The sequence below is a fragment of the Mytilus californianus genome, unplaced genomic scaffold (genome assembly GCF_021869535.1).
Source record: "Mytilus californianus isolate M0D057914Y unplaced genomic scaffold, xbMytCali1.0.p SCAF_17, whole genome shotgun sequence".
Taxonomy (NCBI): Eukaryota; Metazoa; Mollusca; class Bivalvia; order Mytilida; family Mytilidae; genus Mytilus; species Mytilus californianus.
The window spans coordinates 8,761,345-8,768,354 of record NW_026262659.1 but is presented as its reverse complement, the minus strand read 5'-3'; the positions used below and the strand labels follow the sequence as shown (position 1 = coordinate 8,768,354).

The following is a 7,010-nucleotide window of genomic DNA, read 5'->3' as shown; positions in this document are numbered from 1 at the left end:
TTTCAATCTAGAAATAAGAAGATGTGGTATGATTGCCAATGAGTCAAATCTCCACCAGAGACCAAAAAGTTTTCACAGCTTTCAACAATGAACAATACCCATACACACAAAGGGTTAAACAAGGTACATAAAACACAATTCATGTGCAATAAAAACCAGAAAAGTATAAGCAGTATAAAGAACAACAAAAACTCAAACACAACAATGATAATTTCAGTACTATACCATAGAATGCTCAGATATTAAAAGCAAGATCACTGTATAGAATTAATCAATCCTAATGAATACATGCTGATTATTTCTGTGCCTTAGAACAATGTAGAAATCAATTTTGTACACATGTTTACAAAAAAACATAAATCACAAGATATATTGTAGTCTTGTTACTTTGTCGTTCTTCTTAACAATATCAGCAGTAGATAATACATGTATTGTATAAAACCAGAAACAAAGATATGTCATAAATTATGTATGACAAAGATGTTAATCATTATAAAGGGATAATTTCCCTTATTTTCTTCAACCACAGATCTTGAAAATAGACATAGAAAACAGAAGAATCCATGCTACTGATAGTATTTAGGTATAGGTTACAACAACAGGGTTATTTAGTAACTGACCTTTAACCTCCCACGATTTCAAATACCATGCATGATTTTAATTAAGACACGTTCACACTATGCCATTGTTTTTCATCATCGTAATAATTTTATTTATTTGCTTGTAATCAATTTTTTTGTTTATTTCACGCATATTTTGATCTTGTTGATTTTCAGTTGGAATCATTCTTCCCTCTGCCCCCACAGGAACGTAATTTTTTTCCTCGACCACGTGCCAAATTGCAGGCAATTTTAGATGTATTTGCCAATCCTATGCAAAGGCAAATTATATCCCGAAAGGCTTAAGAAGTACTCAATTATTTATGAAACTGGATAAATGAACATGATGAAAATAAAATATCTTATTTATTTCTACACCATTTGAAAAATATTCAATTGAAATTGTCTGAAAACGAGAAATAAGTTCTAACAATAAAATAAGGAAAAAAAATATGGAATTAAAGATACAAAATATTGTAAGAAAAAAAATAGCTGTATTTCCTAAATGTTTGACCTTCTTATAAAGCCTTTCTGCTGCCATTCTCATTTGCATCATTTTTGTGTCCGCATTGCCTGCATGCTATCCTATACTGCTAACCATGTGCATGAGTCCATACTGGTAGATGGTCTTTAATATTATGAAAACACAAAATATTGGTTTGAAATACAGGACAGAACAAATTGTCATGATAATAGGAATACTGTTTTAAGCTGATAAAGAAAAAAATGATCAGATTCATATATTAATCAGAAGCTTTTCTTAATGTCTTGAGATAAAAAATTGAGACAAAAGTTTTCACACCTCATAGGAAAAAGAAAATCTACAGAATTAAATTCTTGTTTTACTTTCTCATGTACATATCATCTAGAAGTTAATATCAGAAAAATACACATATTATATAGAGCATTTCTTAAGAAAATAAGGAAAAAGGAAAAATAAGTAAAAAAAAAAATCTATTCAGTTGATAAACATGTTGTTTTTATCCTGGATACACTCAGTATACATCAAGGTCTGGATGATATGTTATATACATTTTAAAAATCTGTTATGAATGTCATACTGCTGTTCTGCAAGTTTTGATTCTGTTTATGTTCTAAGTTGAAGGATTTCGGATCTGAATTTTAAGTGCTTAGTAATGTTTCTGTGAGATCATTGCTTGTAATATTGCTTAGATATTAGGCTAAAATGGGTTTGACTAGCATGCAAGAAATCAATGGATTTTATCCATACAGGTTAACAGGTGAAACAAGATTTAATTATTGAGATATGTTACATGCATGTTATAGACAGAAGCATGTTAGAGGTGCATGCATGTTTTTCATGCGTTTAGTCAGAAAAATGCGCAGTTATTTACACTGATTTAATATTTTTAGTAATTATTGCATAGAGTACTTTGTCTTTGGTAGTATTTGCCTTGTTTTGTGACAATTATTTTTTAACTAAATATTTATATAATGATTTGTTTTATATTATGAAGAATTACAATGTTTTAAAAGCTTTATACATGTAAATCTGCATACACCTGATCGTGTTGAAAAATTTATTTATTTAATTCAGCAAGATTTAGTGTACTGTAGTAGCTACTGTGTAATTCTATCATAGTATCAATGGTTGATCAAAGCAGCAATATTCTGTGTATGTTGATACCTGTTGTACATATAGTAGTAGTAGTAGTTAGCACTTTAAAAGCCAAACGTTACCATCTACACCACCTTTTCTTGTCAAAAAACACAGCTAAAGAAAACTAACAAATCACAATATTTTGTCTTTTTAATTCCTTACCAAAATAGAAGTAATACAAAAGTAAGCATTAAAGATCCTGAATCATCTTAAAATCTTACCCTGTTTTCATTACTGCTAAGTCAGTGATTGACACACAAGCAGTAATCTATATTTTTGGGGGGACACAGCTGTATCAGTGTCCAGTCAAAATGGGCATATATCAGTCATTTGTAGATAGACAAGTGTAAATATTTTAGAAAGAAGAAAAAAGAGACAAATGTAAACATTTTAGAAAGAAAGAAAAAAAGGAATGTTAACTTTGGTGACATGAAGGGGAGAGTACTGTAACATTTGGTCAATGAAGTTGTGGTAGTGGGGAATTCGTCAGGTTAACACTGTAAAAGTACACACACAAACACACAAATGCATAACAATTTCCCTGTATGTTAATGTTGTTTATGTCACTGCACTGAGTCTCTGTCTGCAATCTGGACCTCACTCCTTATATAATTACCCAGAAATCATGGTCGTTGTTGTTATTAACAATATTTATATACCAGGAAGTAAATTATAAATAGGATTGTTACATGAATTTGATGGCAGTTTTGTGTAACTTAATTTGATTCTGTTATTTTGTAGACATTAGTATTGATTCCTAAACTTGATGATGTACCATTAGGAAACAGGCTTTATTAAAAAAAAGGGCAACTCACAGTCTGTTCTTGGCATAATTTACTGTAAACGTTTGTTAATTAAATTTATGAATAAAATATACACATTATGAAAAGGGTTAAGAAGAATTTATTCTTTACAAAGTGCAATTCCATTGGCTTTACAACTTACATTCAGGGTAGATTTTGCACCTTTAACTTAATTAATTCCAATTAAAGAAATGTTTTTGACATTTAAGTGGGTAAATATTGAATTATATTACTGTCCTAGTGGAGTGGTATAGCAAGAATAGCTATTACGAATAGTTAAAAATAGAATAAAATTGTTAGTAATGTAAGATAGTTGTCAAATATTCCAATCCAACTGGTGTCACATGAACACATTATGGTCATGACAAATAATATTCAAAATTTATGGTCACTGTAAAATTATGATTCAGCAGCAAAGTTCAGAATAAAAAAAAATCAGAGATCTGAACAAGTCGCATGGAAAAAATATTCAGCAGATATATGTCCCCAGTTGAAAAAAGATTTAACAGATATGTTGTTGTTGAAAAAAAACCACAAAGCACAAAAGTTCAAAATTAAATAAAAAAGACAGGAAAAAAAATCAAAATGAAAAAAGACCGCAGAAGATTTCAACATAAAAAAGATTTGGCAGAAATTATACAAGTTATAAAAGATAAAGTTAATACTTGATACGAAACTACAAAGTAAATGTGTAGTGAATGCCAGGAAGGTGTTATGAAGAGGCCATCATACCATGGCTGACATAATAACTTTTATTGATGTTTTTGATTGTGTAGACTGAATACTTTTCTATAAACAATTCTAGAAACTTTTCCAAACAGTTTAATCCTAATAAAAAAAAACTAGGACATTTAAAAAAAAATGTCGACCACAAATAGCTAATACAAATATTATAGATAATTTATTCTTGCCATAATGTTGAGGGCTCCAATGTATAATTAGACAATATCTTAGTTAACTATATATATGGTTTTCAGACTGGTACAGCAAGTTTCATTTTGAATAATTAAACTGACAAAGTTTGCATTAGTAATTGGGTTATCTCCCTCTTTTGTTTATTATTTGTTTTTCATTTCCTCATTTTGACCTATATTTTTCTTTTATTAATTGTTTACCTGTGTTTTTATCCAATTAACAATTTTACAGTTGGAAGGTGTGTTTAGTAACCAGCAACAAGATACAGCCCAAGCCATTACACGTAAAGTATGTTTATTTTATGTTAATATTTTCTTGTGCATTCATATTTCCTTATCATCGGTATACACATGATACACTCGCAAAAGGTCCTTTATCCCTCTGTTTACAAAATAAATATATATTTGAGTTTGGTCTAATAACAGTACATGACAAACTGGTACAACACATTTAAATATTTGAAACTCTACAACTTTTATTATATCATTATTGTCTCATTAGTTAAAGCATCATTTTGACAAATTGTCTGAACAGACATACTTGATATAAATGTAAACTGATGGCCTTGATGGTCTCATGATAGCATGCATCACATTTAGTAGGGGAGGTCTTTGGTTTGACCAGCATGTGAAAAATCCATGAAAAAGTCTTAGTACAAAGCAGGGTTAAAATTCATATCACATATTAACATGTCCTTGTCCTGAATATACATTTAATTTGCAACTGAACATTAAACAGCCATTCATCATCATCATCAAATTGAAATTCATCAAATCAGCCTCATATTTGCTGTACTGAATAGTTTAGTTGTTGTGTGTCAGGAATTAAGCTTCAATAAAATGTATGTTTGCCAATTATCTGTTCATTATAGTTGTTTAGGACGGTAAGTTTGTGTTTAGGACGGTAAGTTTGTGTTTAGGACGGTAAGTTTGTGTTTAGGACGGTAAGTTTGTGTTTAGGACGGTAAGTTTGTGTTTAGGACGGTAAGTTTGTGTTTAGGACAGTTTATAGAAATTGTTGTTTTCATTATTGAGATATTTTATAGATTTTACATATTATTTCTATGTTTTGTCATTGTTGTAACAGGATTCTCCCACTAAAGGAACAATGGGTCATGTTTTAGTAGAAGCTTTCTTACGGGTAAACTTTGTGTCAGTTGGAAACACATATCTGTAGCATCGTATGTTTTGTTCTATCACTGATCATTACTAACAATATATATCCATGACAAAAGTCTAGAATTATAATGACATTACACAGATTTTTATCGTATTTTATTTGTTTCTGTTTGAAATGAGGGTCAATGCTATGATTATATATTTGTTGTTTGTTTTTTATATTTTTTTTGTCTTGCATGTGATATTAGATGCAGGAAGCAAGATGTTAGTTTTGCTTTCCTGTTGGTCTCTTTCACTCACATGTAGGTTAAAAAAAAAATATTTCAATATATGATATGATAGTGTTGTGGTAACACATACAAATCAATTCTGTTGTCTGGGTCTTTTTTTGTTAACCAGCAACTCCTTGTAAACTGCTTGACTTAATTCAACCAAACTAATAAGATTCTGATACAGGACACAAAGTTGATCAACTGCTATTTTAATTTTCGACTACATTTATTATTGTGCTATCCCATACCATAAGGAAGGACTTGGCCATTTCTGTTACATTACTTCTTTAAAAGGCTGGTGAATATCATCTAATTATTAGTCCCCTACCGACGAATTCGAAGGGGACTTTAGGTTTGCACTCCGTCCGTCTGTCTTTCTGTTTGTCTGTTTGTCTGTCTGTCTGTCTGTCTGTCTGTCTGTCTGTCTGTCTGTCTGTCTGTCTGTCCGGCAAATCAGTTTTCCAGACATTTCTTCCTCATGCTTGAAGATATTGATTTGATATTTGGTTTATTGATTTATCATGACAAATTACAGGTCAAGTTCAATTTTCACGATTTTAGCTTTTCTCTTTGTTCAGTTAAAGCCCTTTCCCTAGAATTAAATTTTTGATGAAATACTTATTAATTAGTAGATTTCTGTTCAAAGGGAAATAACTCATTTTTTAAAAGATTTAAAAGACAAAATGACATTTTTCCTTTTATTTGGTAAATTGTTTGAAGAATTTAGTGGTAGGTTTGTTTGTCATTCTTGAAAATATTGATTTGATAATTAGTATATAGTTTTTATCATGACAAGTTACAGATCAAGTTGGAATTTTGTTCCAGTCCGATAATTTTGTGCAGAGTTATGGTCTTTAGACATAGAAAATTCACTTAAATAATCAGTTTTCAACAGTTTTTTACGTCATGCTTGAAGATTTTGACTTGCTATTTTTATGTAGTTTACACCATGACAAGTTATAGATCAAGTTAGAATTTCGTTCCATTACAATGAATTTGTAACCGATAGGGGACTATGTATTGCCATGCAATACTCACAGAATGCTTGTTATCCTACATTTTTACAATTGGTCAAGTTGATTCTCTATTTTGTGTTTTCAGGACAGGTCTGTTATCAGTACTTAGTCCAATGGAATACAATGTTAATGTTTATATGGCCTATACCTCAACTTCAGTAAATTGATCCAAATTACTGTTAAGGTAAACAGTAAGCCCTTACTATGTGTGGTCCTAATCAAGCATTGAAGGGTAGTTTTATAAGTTGAGTTAAATTATTAGATAAGGTTGGTCCTTAGTAGGTGTGTAAAACAGGCATTACCGGTACATATATTACATTTTATATGACTTTCTTGTATGAAGTGTTTGTCATGCATTTGTCATGAGGCAGCTACATTGTATTGATACTGTTGAGCATGAAACAGTTCTTCATAAGTCAATAACATTATGAACTTGAATTCATGAAAAGAAATACATAATGCAAGGTGCCATTTCACCTAGTAAGTTTTAGTTGATTTGTAAAATTATTGACCTATTGTACAGTAGGTGAGACATTTTAGTGTGTCCACACCTTTTGTTGTCTCGCCTGTGACTAGGCAAAACATAGGTATGTTTTTCTGGCGGCGACGGCGTCAACAATTGTTAAGTTTTCTGCTTCACTTAGTTTGATGAGAACTACTTGTGAT

At 30.6% G+C, this 7,010-nt stretch overlaps 1 long non-coding RNA gene across 1 annotated transcript; it reads left to right on the top strand.

The window, feature by feature from the left end:
* The first annotated feature begins 819 nt into the window (after positions 1–819).
* LOC127726352 (uncharacterized) lies at positions 820–5,078 on the top strand. The gene is made up of 3 exons (XR_007993504.1): positions 820–857; positions 4,170–4,226; positions 5,025–5,078. It is a non-coding gene; the product is annotated as an uncharacterized LOC127726352 (long non-coding RNA).
* Positions 5,079–7,010: the final 1,932 nt, after the last annotated feature.